At 38.7% G+C, this 15152-nt stretch overlaps 1 pseudogene; it reads right to left on the bottom strand.

The window, feature by feature from the left end:
* Positions 1956–7086, bottom strand: LOC102191602 (annotated as a pseudogene).

The raw sequence follows: 15152 nt of genomic DNA, 5'->3' as shown, positions 1-15152 counted from the left end.
ATGTTATAAAATATTCAAGTTTAAGTATTATGTATATTTTTTTCTTTCTAGACAGAAATCTAAGATTGCTCTTTTACCCTCTCCTTACTCTTACATTCACTCATATTTTTATTCCAATGTCAGTATTTCCACTGTGCCTTTCAACAGTGGAGAGTGAAGACAATAAATGTGTGTGTGTGTGTGTGTGTGTGTGTTAAGTCTTTTCAGTTGTGCCTAACCCTTTGAGATCCCACAGATTATAGCTCACTAGGCTCCTCTGTCCGTGGAATTTTCCAGCAAGAATACTAAGGAAATTGCCACGCCCTCCTCCAGGGGATCTTCCAGACCCAGGGATTGAACAGAAATCTCTTATGTCTCCTGCTAATGCAGGCAGATTCTTTACCACTAGCGCCACTGGGGCAGCCTGAAAGATAATAAATAGAGTGGATTAAAAGATTCCCTGAATTGCTGTCAGTGTTGAGTAGGGTGTTCACCACATCATCATTTCAGATATTAAGTTAGATAGTGGACAGGAGATGTTTTACTTGGCCAGGTAGGTCTGTTATGGTGGACATTTACATGCTATCTTTTCTCAAGAGATTCAACTGCTGTGGGAGAATGAGCTATGAAAGAGCTCTACAGTATAGAGAATATCATGATTTTTAAAGACTATATGTAATAAACATTTACAAGGATTTAAAGTTAAATATTTTTTGATAAAGATATGTTGAAAATCTGAGCATTTTCTATTATCCAACGACAAAAAAGAAAGCTCGGACTGACTGGCTTTTTTTTTTTTTTTTTCCTGCCAACCCAGATCTCTCCTAGTGGTATTGGCTCTTGTTTTCAGAAATTTTTTGCTTATTTCAGCATGTGACTTGCTGTGTGGTTTTACTTATGACAAGAAAGGGAAGGTGATGGCTCAGGAAAACTCAAAACATAGCACAGAATTTCCAAAGTGAGAAAATGTCAGTTTGTATCACTTAAATACATGTCTCCAATTTGGAAACAGTTCCACCTGGATCACTTTGGACACTGTTTTCCTCTTAAGAAAAATATCTTATTTTTAATTATTATAAACATTATCATTGCTTATCCCCCTTAATGGAATTAACTATAATAAAGCAAGAATTTTTGTTAGAATAAATTTGGTTTCAAAGTGTAAACAAATTATATCAACAGAAGTTTTCAAAAATTAGTATATAGAAGAGCAGTTTTTGCTGAAATTAGGCTGAATTTTTTTCTGTTATGTTTGTCTGAAGTGTTCTACATATAGAATATAGCATAAAAGACTCCTATTTGTAAAGTAATAGCTTCCTTCTATCAAGTCTTCCAACTTTGAATATTTTATAGAACTACCCTCACTGGTTGTACTTTGGCTGGAATAGCCAAAGTTACCAAAACAAACTTGGGTGTGCTCACCTGATGTACAGCAAAGCCAATCTATTGATACCAGTTTGCAGAGAAGGAAAATACAGCATTTATTGCAGGGCACCAAGCAAGGAAAATCGTCAGCTCATGTTCAAACGACCTAAACTCCCTGATGGCTTTTAGGGGAGGATCTTTTCTACACTTTTTGTTTATTTTTGTTGTTTTTTAATTTATTTTAATTTGGAGATTATTACTTAACAATATTTTGATGGTTCTTGTCCAACATCAATATGAATCAGTCATAGGCAAACATATGTTCCCTCCACCCTGAACTCCCTCCCACATCCCTCCCTGCCACATCCCTCCAGGTTGTCACAGAGCACCAGCTTTGGATGCCCTGCATCACATATCAAACTCCAACTGGTTATTTATTAAAAAAAAATTTTTTTTTAAAGTTTTACATATAATCAAGTATATATAATCAAGTATCTATGGTTCCTCCCCATTCCAAGTAGTAAAGAATCCAAGATTCATTGCAAGACATGTGCAACTAGGCCCCAATTTAAAGATAGTGCAGATCTTGTGGTCCAGCTTTAGGATTTGTGCTATTTTCCATTCTCCATGCTGAACATTCCTTCATCAGCATCTGATTCAGCTTCATAGTCTCTGCAGCAAGCCTATGGATCCCATTGGAAAGCTTCTCCATGACCATGTGGACTTTCTTGTGCAGTCATCAGATTAATTTTTCATCCAGGTGCAACTTCTCCAGAGCTGAACTGCCTTGGTGAACAGTGCAGGCACTATCTTGCTGTCGTCTTTGACCTGGGGTGAGGTGGTGAGGAAACAGCAGGCTTCCAGGGCCCTGATCTAGCAGTGCTGTGGAAAGAGGCACCCATGAAGATCATCTTATAGTGGAGCTTCTTGTAATAGTTGCAGATCTTGTTGGCACTCTTCACTAGTGAGTCCTCCAGGGGTTCCTACAACTTCTTGTATGCGTTGGCCATGAGCTGGTCTAGAATACAACCCAGGAACGAGGACACGATTTCACCTGTCTCTGCATAGGCCATCACCTGGGCAAAGGATAAGGGTAGGGTTATACTGTGGTGCGTACCATGCTCCTCCTCTAGCTTCTTTCCAGACTGAATTCCTTTTCAGGTGGATGACAGCTTTATAAGAATCCAGTCCTTGCTGATCCTGGCTTCCTTGTTTCTCTTGATGAGGCTCTGGGCAGGGCCAACATGGCATTCTTATTGAAAGAGAGCCTTGCATCCACTTCTATGGAGTCCCAGCCTGGAATTTTCTTCAATATTTCTGCTCCAAATAGCAAACAAAGTTTATCAAGAGCATTTGTAATTTGTTCCTCTTGTGACCCACCCAGGCTCCTGCAGGGGGTATGGCATCCTCCACCAGCTCCTGATAGGTGGGTGTCCGTTCCATGGCCAGGATCAAGGATGCATTGGTGGTGGCATTCTGAGGCTTGTACTAGTCAATAGTGTGGAAATTGCCTGTGTTGGCCTCCACTGCAATCAAGTGTTTGAGCTGGTCCAGCATACTCTCCATCCTCTGCAGCTTCACCTGGAAATAGGACTTGGTGAGAGTCTGTGGGAGGGGGCATCCTATTTCCTACCCTCATAGGCCCTACCTCCTTCCTTTGTTTTAGAGATACCTGGTAACTGGTTGACTTTATAACAGACCTTTTGATCACTTGCTTTTCCCATCTGGCACTTAACCACTCTTATGCATTCAATTGCCAATAAGCAATGGAACCTGTGAAACCTTAGGCCCAACCTCGACCAAATAAAATCAGAAGCCCAGACCTGCTTCCCCACCTCCCTAAACATCCATCTCCCCCACTTTCTAACCTCCCCATCTCACTACTCTCCCCCACTTCACTCTGAGGTACCAGGTGTACCCTCCAGGAAGTGTGTGTAATAAACTTTGTTTTTCAAAGCTTCCTTATGGTTATGATTAAGGGCACCTTGCAATCATAATAAAAATCACAAGGGCTAGTCCAGCCACAGCATGAATTTTGAAAAGAGAGTTATCTATGGGAAGACTATTGGGCTCAAATGAATGCTCCCACGTATTTCTAGCCATAGCATCACTGTTGATAAGCACAAAACAATAGCAATTTTCTTATGTCTTTCTTATGGAGAATACTTGATAAAGGAAGAGCAGGAGGACAGGGAGTGAAAGAAAGCTTGACTATTGGGGGAAGAGATGTTGCCAGTATAAAACAAAGGATTTTCCTCACCATCCTATAAGGTTAAGAAACTAGCCCCTTCAGTCGATGACTGACAATGCACCCTGGAAGGGTTTTGGAGGAAAACTGGACGAGGCATTCTATGCTTTGGAAAAACAAGCTTCTTACCAAGTTTGATGTCTATTTTAGGAAGACTTTTAATAAATGCAGATTCTTATAACTTCACATATGCAGAAAAGCATCAAAATCATTAACTGAGATATCTGTTATTTGTGACTAGCAGTAATATTTTACCAAAATGTGTGATTGACTGCACGTATTCCCTAGCCAAAAATCATATACACACACACACACACACACACACACACACACACACACACACATATATATATATATATATATATATATATATATATATATATATATATATATCCTTCCCTCCCTACCTATTTGAGGCAGTTCTTCAGAGCTATCTGAGAAGCTGTTTTCCAGGCTGTAGTCTGCAGTAAGACCCTGATTAAAATTTAAACTCACAGGTCTTACAGTATGTGTTTATTTTTCAGTTGACACGAGATATTTTATATTCATAAGTATTTGTACATTTAAGTTTTATAAAAACTCTGTTGAAAGTTAGGCTCATTTACTTTATCCGTAAAATTGAGATATTGAGGTGCATATTAAGTAACAGGAAGGAGTTTTCTGATGTACACAGAGAATTTTTTTTTCTTTATTAAGGTCTATAGAGGTTGTCCTGATGGTTCAGAGTACGGTCTATGGTGTTGTATTCACTAGGCTTATTGCATCCTAGTTTGGCCAATCACCAGATAATATGATCTTGGACAAAATATTTAATGTTTTTAAGTTAAGTATTTTTCTGCTTTTTCAGTTGTATAGAAGAGAATTATAGTAGAAACTGCCTCGTTCTTCATGATGATTGCAGAGATAAATGAGATAGTATATGTAAGGTGGTGAGTGTACTTCCTGGTACATCAAATATTTTATTATTACCAAGCTTAGTTATTATTATTTAAATTTGAAAGTGCGTCAACTATATCACTGCTCAAATATACTGTTCTTCTAATCCCATGCCTAAAATCCTATTAAATTTATTACTAGAGCTAGAAGTCAACCCAGAGCTTTCAATTTCATTTTTCTTTTATTTCTGCTTTTATAGATTACAATATAAAAATATTTCAAAACAAATTAATTTTAAAAATTATGAAGCCTACTGCTGTCAATATTCAGTAAATAACATTTCATTGAGTATTTTTAGGAATATTATAATTCATTGGGTACAATTGCTTATACCCCATTTCTGCAAAGATACTACACTTCTTCCATCATTTATTTTCTAAAACGAGACACCTATCAAGAGGCGGCTTGTGTGGATCTTTTTCATTCATGTTTTTAAATATTCATCATCAGTTTGGTTCAGTTCAGTTGCTCAGTCATGTAGGACTCTTTGTGACCCCATGAACCGCAGCACACCAGGCCTCCCTGTCCATCATCAACTCCGGGAGTCCACCCAAACCCATGTCCATTGAGTCGGTGATGCCATCCAACCATCTCATATTCTGTCATCCCCTTCTCCTCCTGCCATCAATCTTTCCCAGCATCAGGGTATTTTCAAATAAGTCAGCCCTTTGCATCAGATGGCCAAAGTATTGGAGTTTTAGCTTCAACATCAGTCCTTCCAATGAACACCCAGTGCTGACTCCTTTAGGATGGACTGGTTGCATCTCCTTGCAGTCCAAGGGACTCTCAAGAGTCTTCTCCAATACCACAGTTCAAAAGCAGCAATTCTTCAGCAGTCAGCTTTCTTTATAGTCCAACTCTCACATCCATACATGACCACTGGAAAAACCGTAGCCTTGACTAGACGGACTTTGGTGGCAAAGTAATGTCTCTGCTTTTTAATATGCTGTCTAGGTTGGTAATAACTTTCCTTCCAAAGAGTAAGTGTCTTTTAATATCATGGCTGCAATCACCATCTGCAGTGATTTTGGAGCTCAAAAAGAAAATAAACTCAGCCACTGTTTCCACTGTTTCCCCATCTATTTGCCATGAAGTGATGAGACTGGATGCCATGATCTTAGTTTTATGAATTACCGGGGTCTAGCCCTGGTGGATCCAGGGTGATTTGAAGATGGGGACAGAGTCAGCGTCCTTGGAAATAACTTATTTAATTACAGATAGGGAGGGATTAGAAAGTTAGCAGAGAAAAAGAGGCTGAATGACTTGGTTTACATGGATTACCAATCACCACCTACGTAGGCTGCAGGCGTCTTCCCATTCTCCTGAAGGAGAGGAGGCACTGAGCCACCCCCCTTGCCTCCGGTCAGATCTTAGAAGCCCAGGCAAAATTAGCAGGCTTGGTGGGCACCCATGAACGAGATGAGAATTCAGCCAGAAAAATGGGGAACAAGAAAGAATGACATGGGGGAATCAGTCTTTCTGAGAACTGATCCCAATATCTTTATTTTTAAGTTTGCTTATATACCTTTTGTTATACATAGGGATGAATATAGAGTCATGCGGGGGTTGGCAGTCCTGACCTTTATCAAAATCAGGTGCTTTACATAAAAAAAAGATCTTAGTGGTTTTACATCGTCTTCTGGCCATGAGGCCTACTGACATTTTATGACCCTTTCTTTCTGATAACAAAAAATTTATTTTTTCCAAGGCTGTTTTTTCTTAAACCAGGCACCACCCTCCAAATAAAGTTGCATTCCTATAGGGTGAAGTGTAGTGAGTTACAATCAAGAAAGGAATTTATTTAACCCAAGGTTAACATGATTAATCTTAAAGGTTAATACTTATTTCTCCTATATGTTAGTTATATTCATTATAAGGGCAGGGAATATGGAGATTTAGCAGCAAACATCAGCCCAAGAAATGAAAACCCTTCACCAATGTTCCCCTTAAGATCTATTTAGTCTTAAGATACTGATAAAGTTACATTTTTACATAGCAAGGACGCAGTGATTTATAACAAAGTACAATGATCTATTACAAAAGAGAAAATTCATGAACTCAAAAAGTCTAGTATTGTTAACCTTAAAAACTACTATATTTCCTTTTCTATATTCCAAATACATTGATTAATATATTCCCAGGTGCCTAAGGATATGGAGGGCTGGCGGAAATCATTGACTCAACAATGAGAAAAGCCCTATGCTAATTAAGACTCTCAAAATACTCCAAAGCTCTCTGCTGTTTATGGTTGAGAGGTAGTAAACAATCATGTGTGTAGTGGCAGCAGTATGGATAATCCTGTCACACAAGCTAGTTTGCCAGCAGAGAGGTTTGACCTGAGACACCCTTGTCCCACCCAGGGCAGGGAATTAGCAGCAATTATTGGCACAACAAATGAAAAACCCTTCACCAATATAATTCCTAACCAACCCACTATACTAATAATTTCTAACTCCCCAAAAGAATTTGCCTTTAGTAATTCTAAAACATCTCATGCCTCTCGGGTTGGGAGGCTGTAAACAATCACATGTGGCCTGACAAACCTATACAGGCGAACTAGATAACCTTCAGAGGAGTTCGTAAGTTGAAACACTCTTGTCACGCCCAGGAATTTTTATTGACTTAGAGCTGCACATTTACTCCTTCTCAGAGAGAACCGGTAGGGAACAGCCCCCCATAAAGTCAGAAGTGTAGGCGAGAGCCTGAAACAGTAAAGTAGAAAGACTCTGGTTTTGGGGGTAGATGCTCGTGAACAGGGGGTTTCCTGAGGCTTGATCATGCCTTTGCGTATGCCAAGCCTCCTTCCTCATGACATTTGCCATGGGCGGAGTTCCTCATGCTGGCTCCCAGCACTGAATGTTGAGCTTTAAGCCAACTTTTCCACTCTCCTCTTTCACTTTCATCAAGAGGATCTTTAATTCTTCTTCATTTTCTACCATAAGTGTGGTGTTATCTGCATATCTGAGGTTATTGATATTTCTCCCAGCAACCTTGATTCTAGCTTGTGCTTCTTCCAGCCCAGTGTTTCTCATGATGTACTCTGCATATAAGTTAAATAAGCAGGGTGACAATATACATCCTTGACATACTCCTTTTCTTATTTGGAACCAGTCTCTTGTTCCATGTCCAGCTCTACTTGTTGCTTCCTGATTTGCATACAGATTTCTCAAGAGGCAGGTCAGGTGGTGTAGTATTCCCATCTCTTTCAGAATTTTCACAGTTTATTGTGATCCACACAGTCAAAGTCTTTGGCATAGTCAATAAACCAGAAATAGATGATTTTCTGGAATTTTCTTCCTTTTCCTAAAACCAGCTTGAACATCTGGAAGTTCACAGTCCTTGTGTTGCTGTAAGCTTCACTTGGAGAATTTTGAGCTTTTCTTTACTAGCATGTGAGATAAGTGCACTTGTGTGGTAGTTTGAGCATTCTTTGGCATTGCCTTTCTTTGAGATTGGAATGAAAACTTACCTTTTTCAGTCCTGTGCCTATTGCTGAGTTTTCCATTGCTGACCTATTGAGTGCGGCACTTTCACAACATCATCTTTTAGGATTTGAAATAGCTCAACTGGAATTCCATCACCTCTACTAGCTTTGATCACAGTGATGCTTCCTCTGGCCCACTTGACTTCACATTCCAGGATGTCTGGATCTAGGTTAGTGATCACACCATCGTGATTTTCTGGTCTAAGATCTTTTTTTGTACAGTTCTTCTGTGTATTCTTGCCACCTCTTCTTAATATCTTCTGTTTCTCTTAGGTCCATATCACTTCTATACTTTATTGAGCCCATCTTTGCATGACATGTTTCCGTGGTATCTCATTTTTTTTTTTAAAGATCTCTAGTCTTTCCCTTTCTATTGTTTTCCTCTATTTCTTTATATTGATCACTGAGGAAGGCTTTCTTATCTCTCCTTGTTATTCTTTGGAATTCTGCATTCAGATGCTTATATTTTTCCATTTCTCCTTTGCTTTTCACTTCTCTTCTTTTCAAAGCTATTTGTAAGACTTCCGCAGACAGCCAATTTGCTGTTTTACATTTCATTTTCTTGGGGTTGTCTTAATCCCTGTCACCTGTACAATGTTACAAACCTCCGACCATAGTTCATCAGGCTCTCTATCTATCAAAACTAGTCCCTTAAATCTATTTATCATTTCCACTGTATAGTCATAAGGAATTTGCTGTAGGTCATACCTGAATGGTCTAGTCACTTTCCCCTCTTTCTTCAATTTAAGTCTGAATTTGGCAGTAAGGAGTTCATGATCTGAGGCACAGTCAGCTCCCAGTCTTTTTTTTTTTTTTTCCCCTCTGTCTGTATAGAGCTTCTCCATCTTTGGCTGCAAATAATATAATCAATCTGATTTCAGTGTTGGCCATCTGGTGATGTCCATGTGTACAGTCTTCTCTTCTGTTTTTTGAAGAGCGTGTTTGCTATGATCAGGGCGTTCTCTTGGCAAAACTCTATTAGCCTTTGCCCTGCTTCATTCTGTAATCCAAGGCCAAATTTTCCTGTTACTCCAGGTGTTTCTTGACTTCTTACTTTTGCATTCCAGTCCTCTATAATGAAAAGGACATCTTTTGGGGGGGTGTTAGTTCTAAATGCTCTTGTAGGTCTTCAAAAAATCATTCATCTTCACCTTCTTCAGCGTTGCTGGTCTGGCAGAGACTTGGATTACGGTGATATTGAATGGCTTGCCTTGGAAATGAACAGAGATCATTCTGTCATTTGAGATTGCTTCCAAGTACTGCAGGTGTTATTAGGCATTCATATTTCTACCAGGCTGAATCTATAGTCGGTTTCATTTTTTCATTTCATATTTTCTCTGTGAGAGGTGAAATTAAACTTCTTATGATATGTTTTTGATTATTTTAGCTTCCTCTTTTGAGAATTGCCTTAATATGTATTGTTCCTTTTACTAACTGGGTGGTTTTTGGTTTGCTTGTTATTTATAGGAGTTATTTATGCTATCTATTAGTTCTGGTTATCATTTAATTATTATATTATCTATAAATTCCATCAATAATACAAATTCTATCAGTAAAGTTATAATTACATGCATCCACTTGTGATTCACTCTGAATTCATTTTTACACATTGTATAAGTTTCTTCTCCATTTTTCTTTGGATCTTCCGTTGGTGCTCCAGGCAAAGTGGGCTTTTCATTTCCCTAAACATCCTTTCATTCCTGTCCATGCTTATTTCATTGCCTGAACCTTTCTTTATTTTTCACTGGGCAAACGGTTAACCACCCCCTCCACTGTGCTTTATTGACATTGATACTAGTATTGTTATAGCACCTGTCACTCAAGGTGTGCTATGTTTCTGTATTTCCACTTACCTTACAAAGTGTATGAATGACTAGTGAGGGGACCGTGTTCCTCATTTTTTAAAGTACTTTCTCCAACTTACCTGCTCTCACTTAACCCACCATTCAATGCAGCAGTTTTCAATGACGGTATCATAACTTTCAGGTAAATGTGCTTGCTAAGTAACTTCAGACATGCCATGCTCTTTCTGATCCTATGGACTGTACCCATCAGGCTCCTGTGTCCATGGGATTTTCCAGGCAAGAATACTGGAATTGATTTTCACATCATCCTCCATGGGATCTTCATGGCCCAGAGACCAAACAAGCATCTTGTGTAGCTCCTCTACTGGAGGCAAATTATTTACTGCTGAGCCACTGAGGAAGCCTTAGGTAAAGGTAACAGAGAGAAATAGAAATCATTTTGGAAACGTGTCACTTTGAAGGAACTTTTAGCCTAAAGTCAGAAATTCTGTTTTGAATGGTAGTGATCTGTGGTTATCACAATTCACCTCTTCTTTATCAAGAAATTAATCAAACCTCTTAAGGAAAAAAAATTAACTAGAAGGAAAATTAAGAAATCCCCCTTCATTTGTAACATTGTTGTAAAAATAATCTATTATTCTAATTACTTCAAGAATAAGCAACAAAAATTATCATTTGACTATCAATAAAGATTTACTCTTACATATAGGAAGGATATATAACAAAATCCTATTGTATAGTTGTTGCTGTTGTTTAGTCACCCAGTCGTGTCTGACTCTCTGCAACTCTAAGGTCTGTAACATGCCAGGCATCACAGTTCCTCACCATCTACCAAAGTTTGCCCAAATTCATGTCCATTCCATCAATGATGCCATCCAGCCATTTCATCCTCTGATGCCCTCTTGTCCTTCTGTCTTTAATCTTTCCCATCATTAAGGGCTTTTCCAATCAGTTGGCTGTTCACATCAAGTGACCAAAATACTGGAACTTCAGCTTAAGCATCAGTCCTTGCAAAGGGTATTCAAGATCTATTTCCTTTAAGACTGACTGGTTTAATCTCCTTGCTGCCCAAGTGACTTTCAGGAGTCTTCAGCACCACAATTTGAAGGCATTAATTCTTTTGCGACCTGCCTTCTTTACGGTTCATCTCTCAAAACCGTACATGATCAATGGGAAGACCATAACCTTGACTATATGGACCCTTGTTGGCAGAGTAAGGTCTCTACTTTTCAACACACTGTCTAGGTTTGTAATAAGTTTCCTGCCGAGAAGCAATCTTCTGATTTCATGGCTGCAGTCACCATTTGCAGTGATTTTGGAGTCCAAGAAGGGGATATGTGCCGCTACTTCCACTTTCTCCCCTACTTTTTGCCATGAAGTAATGGGACCAGAAGCCATGATCTTAGTTTTTCATATATATATATATATACATATATATATATGTATATATATATATATATATATAATATTTAGTTTTAAGCTAGCTCTTTCACTTTTCTCCTTCACCTTCATCAAGAATCCCTTTTAGTTCCTCTTCTCTTTCTGCCATTACAGTGGCATTATCCACATATCTGAGGTTGTTGATGTTTCTACTGTCTATCTTGATCCCCACTTATAATTCATCCAGCCTGGCATTTCTCATAATGTGCTCAGCATATAAGTTAATCAAACCGATTATACAGAGTGAAGTAAGCCAGAAAGAAAAACACCAATACAGTATACTAATACATATATATGGAATTTAGAAAGATGGCAATGATAACCCTGTATGCGAGACAGCAAAAAAGACACAGATGTATAGAACAGTCTTTTGGACTTTGTGGGAGAGGGAGAGGGTGGGATGTTTTGGGAGAATGGCATTGAAACATGTATAATATCATATAAGAAATGAATCGCCAGTTTAGGTTCGATGCAGGATACAAGATGCTGAGGGCTAGTGCACTGGGATGACCCAGAGAGATGGTATGGGGAGGGAGGTGGGAGGGGGTTCAGGATTGGGAACACGTGTACATCCATGGTGGATTCATGTTGATGTATGGCAAAACCAATACAGTATTGTAAAGTAAAATAAAGTTTAAAAAAAATGTTAATCAAGCAGAGTGAGAGCAGACACCTCTGTTATACTCCCTTTTCAATCTTGAATCAATCAGTTTTTCCATACAAGTTTCTAAAAGATGCTTCTTGACCCACATACAGGTTTCTCAGGAGACAGGTAAGATGGTCTCGTATTCCCATCTGTTCAAGAGATTTCCACAGTTTGTTATGATCCACACAGTCAAAGGCTTCATTGTAGTCAATGAAATAGAGGTAGATGTTTTTTCTGGAATTCCCTTGCTTTCTCTATGATCCAGAGAATGTTGACAATTTGCTCTCTGGTTCCTCTGCTTTTTCTAAACACAGCTTGGACATCTGGTAGTTCTCGGTTCACATAATGCTGAAGCCCAGCATGCAAGATTTTAAGTATAAGCTTAATAGAATAGGAGATAAGTGGAATTATCTGATGACTAGAACATTCTTTAGTACTACCTTTCTTGGGAATTGGGATGAGGATTGAACTTTTCCAGTCCTGTGGCCACTGCTGAGTCTTCCAGGTTTGCTGACATAGTTAATACAGCACCTTAATGGCATCCTCCCTTAGAGTTCTCAATAACTCTACCAGAATTCTATTGCATCCACTAGCTTTATAAACAGCAGAGTTTCCTAAGACCCACTTGACTTCACACTCCAGAATGTCTGGCTCTGGGTGGCTGACAACTCCATCATAATAATCCAGCTTATTAAGATCTGTTTTGTACAGTTCTTCCATGAATTCTTTCCATGTATTCCTTCCATGTATTCCATCTCTTTCTGATCTCTTTGGCATCTACTAGGTCTCTACCATTTTTGTCCTTTATTGTGCCCAGCTTTTGCTGAAATATTTCCTTGATATTTCCAATTTTTCTGAAGAGATGTCTATAGTCTTTCCTCTTCTGCTGTTTTCTTCTAGTTTTATGCACTGTTTATTGAAGAAGGCCTTCTTGTCTCTCCTTGGTATTCTTTGAAACTCTGAATTTAGTCGGATGTACCTTTCACTTTTCCCCTTGCTTTTTGCTTCTTTTCTTTCTTCAGCTATTTGTAAAGCCTCCTCAAAAAACCGCTTTGCCATCCTGCTTTTCATTTTCTTTGGGACGGTTTTGTTCACTGCCTCCTGGACAATATTATGGACTTCTATTAATAGTTCTTCTGATCCCTGTTTACTTGATCTAATCCCTTGAATCTATTTGTTACCTCCACTGCATATTCACAAGGGATTTGATTCAAGTCGTACCTGGATGGCTTAGTGGTTTTCACTGTTTTTGTTAGTTTAAGCCTGAATTTTGCTGTGAGAAGCTGATACTCTGAGCCACAGTCAGCTCCAGGTTTTGTTTTTGCTGACTATAAACAAACTTTCCATCTTTGACTAGAAAGAACATAACCAATTTGATTCAGTTACTCAGACTCACATCCATCACTGACTCGATGGATGTGAGTCTGAGTGAACTCCAGGAGTTGGTAATGGACAGGGAGGCCTGGCGTGCTGTGATTTATGGAGTCGCAAAGAGTTGGACAGGACTGAGTGACTGAACTGAACTGAACTGAACTGAACTGAATGACCATTTGCTGATGTCCATATGTAAAGTCGTCTCTTGTATTGTTGAAAAATGATGTTAGCTGTAATCAGTGCATTCTCTTGGAAGAATTCAGTTAGCCTTTACCCTGCTTCATTTTGTTTTCCAAGGTCAAAGCCAAAGATGCTCAGTCGTATCTGACTCTTTGTGACCCCATGGCCTATAAAGTCCATGGAATTCTCCAGGCCAGAATACCGGAGTGGATAGCCTTTCCCTTCTCCAGGGGATCTTCCCAACCCAGTTCTCCTGCTTTGAAGGCAGATTCTTTACCAACTGAAATATCAGGGAAGTCCCTTCAAGGCCAAACTTGCTGTTACTCCAGGTATCTCTTGAATTCTTACTTTCACATTCCAATCTCCAACGATGAATAGAACATCGTTTTTTGGTGTTAGTTCTAGGACGTCTTCTAGGTCTTCATAGAACTGATCAACTTCAACTTCTTTGAACTGATTGTAGGAACATAGATTTACATTCCTGTGATGTTGAAAGGCTTGACTTGGAAATGAACTGAGATAATTCTGTCATTTTTGAGCTTGTATCCAAGTACTGCATTTCAGACTCTTTTTTTGCTTTTAAGGGCTAACCATTTCTTCTATGGGATTCTTGCCCACAGTAGCAGAAACAATGGCCATCTGTATTAAATTCACCCATTCCCATGCATTTTAGTTCACTGATTTCTAAGATGTCAATGTTTATTCTTACCATCCCTACTTGACCTCATCCAATTTACTTTGATTCAGGGACCTAACATTCCAGGTATCTATGCAATACTGTTCTTTGCAGCATTAGATTTTACTTCCATCATTAGACACATCCACAACAGAGCATTGTTTCTGCTTTGGCCCAGTTGCTTCATTATTTCTTGGGCTTTTAGTAGTTGTTCTCCACTCTTCCCCAGTAGCATATTGGATACCTTCTGACCTGGGGGACTCATCTTTCAGTGTCATATCTTTTTGTCCTTTTATACAGTTCATGAGGTTCTCACAGTACTTATACTGGGGTAGTTTGCCATTCCCTCCTCCAGTGGATCATGTTTTGTCAAATCTTCACTATGACCCATTCATCTTGGGTGATACTACAAGGCATAGGTCATATATTGAGGTACACAAGCCCCTTTGCCATGACAAGGCAGTGATCCACGAAGGGGAATGTATATTACAGGAAACTATATTCAATTTCCTGTGATGAACTATAATTAAAAGAATATGAAAACATATATATGTATGACTGAGTTACTTTGCTGTGCAGTAGAAACTAAATACATTGTAAGTCACATATACTGCACTAACATTTTTTCAAAGACTACAGCTTGTTGCAAACCTATAATCTTTCATTATACAATATAATTTTTAACAATATTCAGTATGATGTTTCCTTAAAAATGTGAACTCAGACACTATTTTTATGAGGATGAAAATAGAAGATGAAGTAAAGAAGTGCTTTCATAATCACCAAGTGAGCAAAATATTGTATTACAAAAACTAGAGAGGTACATAATAATAACCATTGAAGGCATTTTTTAAATTTTTAAATTGTTTTTTAAATATAAATGCATTTGTTTTAATTGGAGGTTAATTACTTTACAATATTGTATTGGTTTTGCAATACATCAACATGAATCCTTAACAATAACAAACAGGGATACACATGTTTCCCATCCTGAACCCCCCTCCCTCCTCCCTCCCCGA

Source organism: Capra hircus, chromosome 12, assembly GCF_001704415.2.
Source record: "Capra hircus breed San Clemente chromosome 12, ASM170441v1, whole genome shotgun sequence".
Classification (NCBI taxonomy): domain Eukaryota; kingdom Metazoa; phylum Chordata; class Mammalia; order Artiodactyla; family Bovidae; genus Capra; species Capra hircus.
Note: the sequence above shows the minus strand (reverse complement) of the source record. Positions and strands in the feature narration are given on the sequence as shown.